At 45.3% G+C, this 13,539-nt stretch overlaps 1 protein-coding gene and 1 non-coding gene across 3 annotated transcripts in view; both read right to left on the bottom strand.

Moving 5' to 3' along the window:
- Window positions 1–13,539, bottom strand: part of FGF13 (fibroblast growth factor 13) — a 424,287-nt gene that overhangs the window by 394,292 nt on the left and 16,456 nt on the right. The window lies entirely within an intron of this gene.
- Window positions 11,006–11,083, bottom strand: LOC119246843 (small nucleolar RNA SNORD86). The gene has a single exon (XR_005125594.1). It is a non-coding gene; the product is annotated as a small nucleolar RNA SNORD86 (small nucleolar RNA).

Genomic DNA, 13,539 nt, shown 5'->3' with positions numbered 1-13,539 from the left:
CACCTCTGGCCTGTACCCCAGCTCTTGTATGCATAAATAGATCTTAAAAAAAATACAAATTTTACCAAACACCTGATTAGATTCGAGACTTGCAAATTTAAAATCCAGTATTAATTTTGTCCTGTGCAAAGAGCAAAACACACTTTAAATTTGCAGACTTATCTTATTTATATGTCAGTCCCCTTTGAATGACACTATTAACCAGCAAATATTCCTCCAAGCAGATACTATGTGCTAGGGACTAAGGGGGATTTCAAAGCTATATAAAACCGGCCTGTCTTCAATATTCAGAGCAACTACAATACAGTTAGTTCTATAGTCTGAATGTTTATGGTCCCCCCAACCCTCATTCAAATTCAAATGTTCATGCCCAAAGTGATGGTTTTACCAAGTGGGGCTTTGAGGAAATGATTAGGTCATGAGGGTGGAGCCCTCACCAAAGGGATCAGTGCCCTTATAAAAGAGGCTCCAGAGACTCCCTAGGTCCCCCTACCATAAGGATCTGCAACCTGGAAGAGGGCTCCCATCCAATCGTGGCAACACCCTGATCTGATTCCAGCTACCAGAATTGTGAGATATGTGTCTGTTGTTTATAAGCTACCCAGTCTGCAGCACTGTGTTACAATAGCTTGAGTGAACTAAGAAAAACAAAATACCAATTTGAAAAGTTAATCACCAATCTAAGGCAATTTGCAATAAGAGGCACACTTTAGCAAACTCAACACAACAGGAATGTCTGTTCTGAAAGAAAAAGATGGAAAGCAGTTTTTTTGGCAGCCAACTAGAAATCCAAAGATCTGGGTATTAGTTCCAGTAATTTCATTATCTCTTGGGTCCTGAACAAGCAATTTAACCTCCCTGGCAGACAACTATCTCCTCTACACAATGGAACAAAACAACCTGCCCCTCCAACCTCATCCAACTGTTATAAAAAGCAAGCAAGCAATAAGAATAATGAAAGCATTTCCAGAAGCTATATTCTGCTATAGAAAAAAAACCTGCTTTACCAAAGAGTCTTCTACCTGCTCAGTTCCTTCAATTCTAGAATGTTGGGTTGATCTCTGAAGTTGCTGAGTTTAGAACTGAGAGGGAGCAGAACAATAACCCTAAATGTGCCACTTTAGCATGCAGACTGTCTTCAGATAAAGGCAATTAGGACCCAGAAAACTTAGCAAAAGCTTTTTACCCCCTTATCTTCCTGAACTCCCTCAAAGAATTTACACAGAAGGCCTGTTCCAGGAAGTGAGTTACCAAAAGCTATCGCTAGACTTCATTCCAGTGAATATGAATTAAATGTGATAGACTGGGGGGAATTTGGCAAGACCTATTTATTCAGTCCTTCGTGGGTCCCACGGTCTTTGCATGCATGCTAAACATCTGTTTACCAAACAGTTGTTCTCTTCCCCTGTGAACTGCCTTCCTTCCCTTTGATGCCCCACACCTCTCCCCCATCTCCACTGCTAAGGATGGCACAGACACCTCATTTTCCCTTAACATCTTTGAGCCACTTAAGTCAGTGTGACACCCCAGTACATACATAGTTAAATTGGTTTTGTTCTCCTGTAAATCTGTCAATTTAATCCTTTTCTAACAGAAAGAACTTAGAAGGCTAAAGGGAATTTTTTCCTCCCCAACAGCCTGAATGATGACAGAGAAAATGGAAAGAATGTAAGACATCACTTACACCATCATAGTGCCAGAGGAGACTTCTAGACATCAATATTTTGACCCATCAATGGGCCTCCCCTGGTGGTGCAGCGGTTGAGCACTGGGCTGTGAAGCTGCCTGCAGCCTCTGCAGCACCGGTTCAATCCCTGGCTGCCGGCGAGGGTCCCACATGGTGCACAGACCTCTCCTGCCGCCTGCTGCTCCCCTTAGCAGTGTGTTTCGCCAGTCTGCCTTTTCTGTTCCCCACTCTGGCTCTGGTGAATTCTCTCATCCTCCCGTGATTCTGACTGTACCCAGTGCTTGTATAAATGAATAAATAAAATCTTTAAAAAATTTTTTTGATCCATCAAGATCTAACCCTCCAGAGAAAATGCTGCCAAGCATGCAGGTAGTGTATTCTTGACAGCCCAACAATCCCATCCCAAACTCAAGAGCTGTAAGGGCCCTACCCCACACCCCCATGCATTCCACAGAAGGAATTTTTGCACTACTGCAAAGTTTAAAATTCCATGACAACCTCAAAAAGGGAACACCCCTAACGGATTACCACAGATGGAATTTCTTAACCATGAGCTCCGCATCTAAGGCGTGGGGTAAAGAATGTTCCAGCGTATATGGCTATGACACCATGTGTTTCATATGGTCTTAATCTGTATAATTTGGGTGTCAGGTCTACAATCATAATTCTGGTGTGAGGTCTGTAATCACATTCAATTTCTTTCATTCTTTGCTGCACACCCATTCCAGTTATCTCTACTTTATCCTCTAATTGCAGGGATGAATGAGAGATTAAACTGCACATCAGTGTTCTACATCCTTTTCATATCTCTTTCCCTGTCTTAAAATTATTGGCTCAGCAAAAGAAGGAGGAAGGGAGAAAGTTGTGAGAAGAGAAAGCAAGAGAGAGGGAGAGAGAGGGAGAGAAAGAGAGACAGAGAGAATATCTACCATCCTGATTACCTACCAGACTCTTCCTTTGAAAAAATGTATTTATCAATTGAAGGAGCAAGATCAAGAACTGACGCATCATTCAGGTGGATCAGCTATCACACGTGACTTTTTCACCATCGTTTTACTTTACAGAACATTTCGGTCTATGATTCCATAGTCCAGGAAGCCAAGCCACTCCTCTGTAGGGAGGTGGGTATTATGAGCCCCCCTTTTACAGATGGGAAAACTGAGGCACAGACTCTGTGCTCTTTTCCACTATACCATAACTATACCATATTGCCTTTTTATTAGGAGAGACTGAAGGTCCACGCAGCAAGATAACTCTGATGAGCAACCTCAGGGGACCGTTCGCTTAAATATCAAAGGGTACAGCTCAAGGAGAGGGGGCACTGGAAAGCACAGCCGAGGTAGCTTTTATTGTCCTTACAGAAAAAACTTGAATCATTGAACTCCAATGGGACCATCAGCCTTGTGTGTTATATAAACAAGGGGCAATCGTTTGTTTCTTGCAAAATTGTATACTGTTCTAGTACAGACAGCATTACAGACTCTATACTATCCCCATCACTGAATGACAGCAAGGCTGCAGAAAGTCACACTCTCCTGATGATTCCGGCTGGCATGTTCACGGTGCATTATTTATTATTATTTGTGGAGAGGAAACTGTCCACATGTTCCCTTGGGAGGGGTGAGGAAGATATCAATATGAAGTTACCTGGGCAGTGAAATTCAACATGTCAGTACTGATGTTGTTATAGGGCAGGGAGAGGGGCAGCCCAAACCCCGCAAACCTGCCTATTCTACATGGGTTCTGCCATCCGCCGCATCAACACAAAACATAGGAGACTTTAATGGGAAGGAACTTTAATAAAACTAGGAAACAATACAGGTAAGGCAAACAGTCTAGTTTCTAAATCAAGAACCCAAAGTTACCCATCCCCTCGTGGGTAAAACTCCATCCAAATGGGACTGGCCCAGAGCAAGGCCCCAAAGCCTGCCACAAGTCTAAAGCACCTGTTATAGGACAGGGAGAGGGGCAGCCCAAACCCCGCAAACCTGCCTATTCTAAATGGGTTCTGCCATCCGCCGCATCAACACAAAACATAGGAGACTTTAATGGGAAGGAACTTTAATACAACTAGGAAACAATACAGGAAAGGCAAAGAATCTAGTTTCTAAATCAAGCACCCAAAGTTACCCATCCCCTGGTGGGTAAAAGTCCATCCAAATGGGATTGGCCCAGAGCAAGGCCCCAAGGCCTGCCACAAGTCTAAAGCATCTTCCAGTGGGGACCCACAGCAAAGGTCAGAAACAAGCAGACAAGCCCGGAAGGAAAAGAGCAAAATCAACATCAAGATAAAAGCTGCCATGGTCACCTCCCCACGGGTCTCACCCACATCTGTGTCACCCAGTCCACGACCAAAAGACAAGCGCAGTTTCTTCACATGTCTCTAGGCTCCATGTGCCTCCTCCAGGTCTCCTTCTGGCTCCATCCTGCTTCCTTCCTCAGTCTCTTCCTGCAGCTTCTCCTCTTCCTGCTCAGCTCCACCCTCCCTTGGGTGGGGCAGGGAACCTCCCCCTTTCCTGGGGACCACCCTGTTGCACACCTTCCAGTGGGGACCCACAGAAAAGGGCCAGAAACAACCAAACAAGCCCGGAAGGAAAAGAGCAAAATCAACATCAAGATAAAAGCCGCCATTGTCACCTCCCCACAGGTCTCACCCACATCTGTGTCACCCAGTCCACGACCAAAAGACAAGCGCAGTTTCTTCACGTGTCTCTAGGCTCCATGCGCCTCCTCCAGGTCTCTTGGCTCCATCCTGCTTCCTTCCTCAGTCTCTTCTCCAGCTTCTCCTCTTCCTGCTCAGCTCCACCCTCCTTGGGTGGGGCAGGGAACCTCCCCCTTTCCTGGGGACCACCCTGTTACAATCCCCCCTTTTAATTTTTATTCCACCATATCTATGGTGGCACAGATCTCATGGTGTAATTTTAGGAGACAGTCTTTTTTTAGGGTTACAATGTGTGTAAGAGAAGCAACAATTAGTCAGCAGCATTGTCCATGAATGACCAGTATGACAGTTTCATTACTTAAAAATAGTCCATTATCCAAGCCAAAAGAAAAAAATTTGGAGCATTGGCTAAAACAAGATAGCAAATATATCAAAATCACAGGGAAAAAATGTTAAAATGGTTTAACTTATGCAAAAACGAATTTTCTCAACCTTGATCCCAAACTTTAACGACATAGCAAAAGTTTGCAAATTAAATTTACTTTTAAACCATTTTTCCTATTTTTGCATAAAATCACAGGGCAGAAATAACTAACAGCAATGTTTAGTTGGCTTTGCTGAAATACTCCATATAGGATCAGAGCGAACCATTGGCATCCGGTCGATGTAGGCTTCGGGTACAAAGTTGGTCTCATCAGACTCCACCTGGGCTTCCTCTTCTCGAGGGTACCAGGGCTTTTTCATTGGCTGGGTTGTCCAGTCCTGCCAACGGAGGCAAGCTTCCTCACCTTCTTTGGAGGTCTCTGGAACCCTACAAACAAGGCAAACAGGTTCTCCTCTTCTTGGTTTAGTTCTGTTTTGACTTTTGGAAGAACTCCACACAAAGCCACACAATCAAACTCACGTCCAATTTTTGTTAAAACAGACAAAATCCCTATGGAAGTTATGCAAAAACAGACTCTAAGATAAGTAGCAAAAATTACTACCATTATTTGTATGCTGTGTTGGTATCAAGGGGAGAGAAAATGTGACAAGTTAGCTTTGCTGGAAAAAAATTGCAACCTTGATGCAGATTCTGGTTACTCAAAACAAAACAAAACAAAACTTTGTGGATTCAGGACAAAATGTATAAAAAATTACCAGTATTATGTCAAAGAAACCTTAGTAAATGTTAGGTGTATTTTCAGGTTTATTCAGTCCTTTGTAGGAAAGTTTTTTGCTCCACCCTCCCTTGGGTGGGGCAGGGAACCTCCCCCTTTCCTGGGGACCACCCTGTTACAATGTGACTAATGCCAATTTGGAGGAATTTCCTGATAAAAGGCCACATTGTCCACCGCCTGCCTGAACCATCCTCCGCCAATGAAGACCTGGGAAAGAGCAAGCCCAACTATTTATAAAGGTCACTTGTACACCGCTCTGCAAAGGGCTGTCCCTTAACATAACTCATTTTATTATGCAACCAGCTGGGTAGGTGCTTGACACTGATACCATAACTCTCCCAGTTCAGGTTTAGGAAACTGAGACCCTGTGAGACTAAGAGGTTCGCCTAAGGGCACCCACTTCCAATCCAATAATTAAATTGGTTTGTTCTCTTTACATAAACAACCCATTCAAATCTTGATGCAACAACAGAGCACTTCACTGCAGACAAGAGAGCAAGGTCAATCTGAGCCCATTTCCCAGGACAATAGCTACTTGGCCCAGCAGAGATCCTCTCCAAAGCGCTCCCATTTGCACACAATCAGCAGGCTGGACTTGCTGAAGGTAAAATGTCACTTGCCCAGACTGGGTGCAAGGGCGACTAGGGCAATCCTGTTACGCTTTGGGCATGCACTCTGCCCACAGTGCTTCAGCTCAGCTCTTCCACACCAAGTGGCTCTTCCTTCCTAGACCTTATGTACCTGGAATGGCAAGGGTTAAGCCATCGTTGAGAGGGGCAAGGAGAGGCTGCACCTCCCAGTCCTTACATTAGTCCACCACAAACGCAGAACGAGAACCTCTCCTCCTCTTGACCCTGAGTCCCTCACTTCTCCAGCAGACCAGCGGCCCACACTACTCTCAGTGGCGCCTTTCAGGTCCTAGTTTCAGGAATCAAATGAACCAAGGAGCTCAGGCTGAACCTCTCCATGCCAGAATGGCTCCTGCTTTCTTCTGCATAAATGAAAATATGGCATGCTTTTGCTTCTGTCTGCACATCTGCAAGTAGCCTTCCATGCCACCGCAGGTATACACATGGCAGAGCCATCAGCGTCTGCCCTCACTCCCCGCGGTAAGGACTCAGCAGCGCCGGGGCTCAGTGCCTTGGTAAGGGCTCTTCAGGGGCTTTGGTCCTTCCCTGGTGTCTGCCTCAGCTCACCCCAGTGACAACCACCCTTCAGTTCTTGGGAGAATAGTCTATGATAAATACCAGATGCTTAAGAGCTATTATCTTGTTAATAATAACACCCTTACAACTTAGGTCAGGATCTGGCATTATTATCATCTACATCTTCCAGACACAAATATTGATATAAAATGCTTAAGTGATTTCTGTTGCATTAAATAAAGCGTGACCAGATAACAGCAAATAGGAAATAAGACCTAAGTGTTCCAGTCCCAATCCACTATGGGGACCGCTACACCATGCTCACTCTAAGAAGGCTAGATATTTACTTTTGACTGGTTCCAACCTGGATTGAAAATCCTATTTCCAGCAGTGAGCTCCAGAAAAAACTGAATATGCAAACATGCGCCTGACCAGGAAACACATTTGCATATGAAATGAGGGGTGATTGACTAAGGTCAGTTCACTTATTTGACCAACACCTGTTGGGGGTCTGCTCTCTACCTCTAAGGCAAATACTAGGGTCATCATGAATCATCATTTAAAATAAGTATGCCATCACTTGGGGAAACTAAAGGATGGAAAAAAGGAGATGCAGAGGCGATGGATACTCCCCCAGCACCGGTTACAGGTATAGAGAGGAATCAGTTCCAGAAATATGCCAGTCATCATTCTTGACTCCTCTCTCCCCCTTAACTACACGAGATATCAATGTACCACTCACGTTATTATTGACATTAAACCAAATCCCCTCCTGTTACAGGGCAGAGAGAGGGGCAGCCCAAACCCCGCAAACCTGCCTATTCTAAATGGGTTCTGCCATCCGCCGCATCAACACAAAACATAGGAGACTTTAATGGGAAGGAACATTAATACAATTTGGAAACAATACAAGAAAGGCAAAGAATCTAGTTTCTAAATCAAGCACCCAAAGTGACCCGTCCCCTCGTGGGTAAAACTCCATCCAAATGGGATTGGCCCAGAGCAAGTTCCCAAAACCTGCCCCAAGTCTAAAGCATCTTCCAGTGGGGACCCATAGAAAAGGGTCAGAAACAACCAGACAAGCCTGGAAGGAAAAGAGCAAAATCAAAATCAAGATAAAAGCTGCCATGGTCATTTCCCCACGGGTCTCACCCACATCTGTGTCACCCAGTCCACGACCAAAGGGCAAGTGCAGTTTCTTCACGTGTCTCTTGGCTCCATGTGCCTCCTCCAGGTCTCCTTCTGGCTCCATCCTGCTTCCTTCCTCAGTCTCCTCTGCAGCTTCTTCTCTCCCTGCTCAGCTCCACCCTCCCTTGGGTGGGGCAGGGAACCTGGAACCTCCCCCCTTCCTGGGGACCACCCTGTTACACTCGCAGCCCTGAATAGTGCTCTCAAATCTGTAGATATTGTTCATCCTTCCTACCCTACGGAACCCAAACCATCAGCTTTCTCTCTGCTTTCCCAGACTGACAGAAGAACTTATAAAAACTGTACATCAGATTGCAGGGTTCCCCATCACACAACCCTCCAAAGACTTCCCACTGCATTGAAAATGAAATTCAAACCCCTCACCCTGATAGACACAGCCCTCAATACCTTGCTGGTGTGGGCCCGGCCTCCCAGCTCCTCCACATGCGCCTCCAGCCACAATAACATACAATTCCTCACATGTATGCTGATAGTTGCCATCTGTTTCTCTCCCTTCCCTCCACCCCTCCCATTCCTGTGTCTTCAGATGTCCAGTTCTCCCCGCCTGAAATTCACTTCCACCTCCTCTTTGCCAGGCCAGCCACCAATTCACATTTCTGATCCCAGTCAAACATCTCTTCCCCTAGGGGGCTTCCCTCACCCAGGAAAGCTGAGTTAGCTGCCATCCCGAGGCTTTGCAAGGCATCCAGGGGGTCTCCCCATAGTAGAGCATTGTTCACACCGTGTCTGCCCAGCCCACTCTTTGTCTGTCTTTCCCCAGGAGACTGTTGAGAGCCCCAAGGGGGCAGGGGCCAATGGCAGCTTTTCCAGCTATTATGGTGAAGGTACTGTAAAATTTCAGGGACCCCCAGCCCCCACAGGCAAGAGAGCAAAGCCATCTTCACAGTGTGCAGCAATAGGCTGCCTGGAGGTAAATCCAGTCTTTTCACACCCACTGAGGATCAAGGAGTCAAATAAAAAAAATACATTAACAATGGGTAACCAGCCTTTGCAGCTCAGCAAGGCATTCTTTAGGAAGGAAGAAGGCATTGCCTTCCTCTAGCTAGCATCAGCATATATTTAGCCAGAACAACTTAGAAGTAGAGGCCCCTCCTCGCAAGAAGAATTACATTCTTAATGTCAATGACTCACAGTTCCTACCCAAATAAACTAAATTCAAATTTGTGTTTATCGGAACAGCTCTAACAGAGTAAAATCTGTCCCACTGCTTCCCAGGCTGGAGTGCTCCCTTTGATGATCTAATAAACTCTTTGTCTAAGCTATTGCTGAGACTTTATTTTCAGTTAACAATATCACTAGCACCTAGAATCAGCCCTGATACAGAGCCTGCACCCAGTGCACGTTCAATGAATGAATAAGTGATATTTTAACAGGGTAATCCCCAAGGAAAAGGGAGGTTCCAGGTTCTCTGCCCCACCTTAAAGGGTGCAGCTAACTGGGAGAAGCTAGACAAGACTGGGAGAAGGAAGGCGATCCGGAAGACTTGGAGGAGGCTAGTGGAGTGGAGACATGTGACGAAGCCCTGCTTGCTTCTCGGCCTTAGACTTGTACCAGGGACGAGAGGGACATAGAAGGAGACACTTGAAAGAGACAAAGACATGGGTGAGCGCCCCAGGGGGGAGGCTGACAATGGCAGCCTTCATCTTGACTTGTATTTTGCTTTTGCTCCATTCCTTCCAGAAGTGCCTGGCTCCTTCTGCCCTTTTCCTGTGGGTCCCCACCAGAAGGTTCCTTAGACTAGTGGCAAGTTTTTGGGCCTCAGGCCTATCCTGTTTGACTGGGCATTTACCCACAAGGGGATGGGTAATTTGGGGTGTTTAATTGGAAACTAATTTAACTATATTATTTCTCTTCTCTTTACTGCACACTAATTGTATTAGTTATTCTCTATTGAAGGTCTTATGCACTAGAGTATGTTTTGTCTTGATGTAGTGAATTGCAGAATCTGTTTAGAGCAGGCAGGTTAGGGGGTGCTGGGGTACCCCTCAACCTGCCCTGTAGCAAAATGAATGGAATCATCCTCAAATTCTACGTAGTAACATCTGGGCAGCATTTGTGGAAGTTTATTTACTTTTATGCAACTGCTGAATTCAAAACCTGAGTGACTTGCTTAACTATAGTCCAAATTCCCAAGAATGATATTACATGTTAAATATTTATCCACAGTCTATTTGACTTAGTAACACTAGTCTTATAATTACACATTATTGTTTGAATAAAATTGATTAAGCTGCTTTCTGCCCTAGTAGTGCTTACTACTAAACAATCTATTCCCTTTTTATACCCTTTTTCGTCTTGTAAATTTTTGTTTGCATTGGGGTACAGGAGAAGGTCTGGGATAATGTGGCCCTGGGGAATGCCCCTTCAGGGACATGTCCATTCAAATCTTTGTGGGAGCATTTTAGGAACTTCCTTTTTTTCTTGGAGCTACCACCTGCCCTTCAGAGTTGTTCCCCTCCCCCTGCCCCCCCAGGAGGAGAATTTCCTCTTTTTCTTTCAGACAACCCTATTCCCGCCTCTTCCTGGTCCCTAATGAGTTCCTCTTTGGGGGAGGATTTCTTCCTTCTGAGGAGACCTCTACTCAGCTGGCTCTTCAGCATCACCATGAACTAGCTTCTTCAAAAAGGTTTTCTTTTTCTTGGGTTTGGAACAAGAGAAAGGTGGGTCTACCATTCCATTCTCCTCAGGGGTTACTGTCTTTTCTTCTTTTGGGGTGTTTCACATGTGTCCCCACACTCCTCTGGGGTACTGCTGCTGTTTTCTGAAGAGGTGAGGGCATGGCAGCCATGCCCTTTCTTTTCCTTCCTCAAGGTTTCTTCTGTTTCCCCACATCATCAACTCAGCAGCCACTTCCCCTCTCTGAACCACTGCCACCCTCAGGACATCCAGATTCACTAGTTGAGTCTCTTCAGTTTCATAGAAGGACAGTTGCTCCTCAACTTGTTCTCAAATTTTCTCCCAAAATCCATTTGTGGACAGCTGGGAGAAGCAATCGATTCATGCATTAGTGGGCCAGGTATTGGGAGATGTGGCCCTTTTTCATGGCAGCTGCCTGACCAATGAAGGCGGAGTGGAAAATGAATCCATCCTTTGGCGTGTTCCACCTTGTCTTGGAGGTCTTGGGCTCTCTGCAGGGCTCTGGAATCACTCAGACACCATCACCCCCATGACACAGAAGCCTTAATAGGCCAGGGTGGCCTCATCGGCCATCACTATGAACAGTGTATATCTTGAATAGCTCAGGTTCTCTCTCATCCATGACATCAATTAAAAAAAAAATCACACTGCAGACACATATATGGATTTCTGATCACAGACCCCACCACTGAACGCTCCAGGACTCTGATCTTGGGTCCAAAAAAAATAAACAACAATAAAAATGCTATTTTAAAAAAATGGCTTGTACTTAAAATCTAGTTTTGCTCATTTAAAAAGATAGCTTCCCATGATTTTGTTCACAGATGGCATTTAAACATGTACATTGAGGCTGAATTCTGTGTAGTCTGTCTTCATGTATTCCAGTCCAGGAACCTGCTTGTTCATACATGGAGAGAAGGTATTTTTGATATTCCTGCTTAAAAGCTGGATTGGATGAGAATGGCCACTGAGTGGGTGGCAGGACATGGCATAAACAAGAACTGCCTGCAATGCCTACTGGAATCCTGAACTCCCTTCAGGAGGTAAGCCAGGCTCTCACTCTCCTCCCAGGCTTTGCCATTGCTGCTCCCACTTTCCAGATCACTCCTGTTCCTTCTTATCAACCAATATACACGAGTGCTCCTTCTTCAGGTAGCAGGTGAGATCTCCCAGCTCCAGCTACCGTCCAACAAGGTCCCTTTCCTGGGAGCTCCCCTAGCTTTCAGCACCCCAGGTCCGGGGACCAAAGTCTTGTCTATTTCTTTACTATTTCTTCCACCATGAGCTACATATGAACCAGAACAGGGACTCTCTTCCTCATCAGCATTTCTCCAGTACCTGGCACAGAGCCTGCCATCTGGCTGGTGCTTCTTGAATGAATGGCGTCCAGATTCTCAGGCATGTGTTCCTAAAGTGTTGTCTATCACCTGAAAATAAACGTATCTGCACACTCTCTGCTTACCAGAGGGAAACAGAACATATTAAACATTGTTGGGGCCTTTATTAGAAACTGGAGTCCACTTGGGGAGAGTTCTATTTCCGAAAAGCTATAAAGACATTGGGGAGGGTTCAGAAGATAGTGGGGGGCACAGAAAATAAGGTTGAGTCCTCAATACATAGGTTGAGAAATCTGTCCCCTGACACAAATACAGCACTCACAACACTAGCTACACAACCCAAACAAAGCCAAACACAGTTCCTGGCCACCTTGGGAGGTGGCTAGGGAGAGAAATAATGCATAGTAAAGGTAAGAGAGGACCACAGAACAAAAGTCCAGGCTTGGATATTTCTTCTAGTTGATGCCAAGTCCTCAGCACATTTCTCCTACTCCCCACCAATGATTGAGAAAAAAACCTAATTGTTACATATTTAAACCTAATTTGTGCTCCTGAACATAAGCCATGTCTCACACATAAAAGCAGCAGAGAAAAACAAATAAAAATGTCAAATTGTTCCAATACTAACTAGGAAGTTAAAATGTTCCAAATGACAGAATGAGTCAAATTTTGATTCGAACAAGTCTTTCTTGCACTTGCTTTATGGGTCCAGTTCTGTCCGAGGTACTAGGAATCCAGAGAGAAATGACAGGGTCCCTGAGTTCAAGAAGCTTATAATATATGAGGGAGAGGGATACAAAGCAAAAGGAAATCGACAGACAATGCAAAGAGCATAGGACAGCACTCCCAATTTAGGGATGTAGGTTAATGAGGGCGATCACAGAAGAAGTACGCTACTTCTCCAAAATCATTTATTGTGCAAAAAAACACCGTAAACAATAAACAGACCTAAGAGGACCCAGACAAGCCCTATTCTCTCTTCTCATGGTTCTCAAACTTGCAGGTCATCTGGATGAACACCCCCATTCTTCATTCAGACCCTTGATGGTTGGCTCCCTTGGGCTCTTCTTCTATGCACCATGTTATTTTGATAACACAGGGCTTAAGGTTGAGGAAATAATTCGAGTGTGTGAAAACAACCTCTCCTATCACTTAGCACAGAAGGGGCTCATCAACACCTGTGCTCATAGTGAAACTGTTCACAATAGTGAAAAGGTGGATGCAACCACCTGTCCAGCAACAAGTGAACGGAGAAGGAAAATGTGTTCTACACAGACATGATAGTTCATTTTTTGTGTCAACTTCACAAAGGGCTAAAAGGCTAACTGCACGGGGCTAAGGAATGTCCAGATCGTTGATAAAACATTACTTCTGGGTGTGTCTGTAAGGGTGTTTCTGGAAAAGGCAAGCATTTTTTTTTTAGATTTATTTATTTATTTATACAAGCACTGGGTACAGTCAGAAGCGTGGGAGGGTGAGAGAATTCACCAGAGCCAGAGCAGGGAGCAGAACAGGCAGACTGACGAAACACACTGCTGAGGGGAGCAATGGGCGGCAGGAGAGGTCTGCGTGCCATGTGGGACTCTTGCCAGCGGCCGGGGATCGAACTGGCACTGCAGAGGCTGCGGGCAGCTTCGCAGCCCCGTGCTCAACTGCTGAGCCACTGGGGAGGCCCAAAAGGCAAGCATTTGAGTGAGTTAGT

This window comes from Talpa occidentalis, unplaced genomic scaffold (genome assembly GCF_014898055.3).
Source record: "Talpa occidentalis isolate TD23 unplaced genomic scaffold, MPIMG_talOcc4v2.1 talOcc4.15, whole genome shotgun sequence".
Taxonomy (NCBI): domain Eukaryota; kingdom Metazoa; phylum Chordata; class Mammalia; order Eulipotyphla; family Talpidae; genus Talpa; species Talpa occidentalis.
Note: the sequence above shows the minus strand (reverse complement) of the source record. Positions and strands in the feature narration are given on the sequence as shown.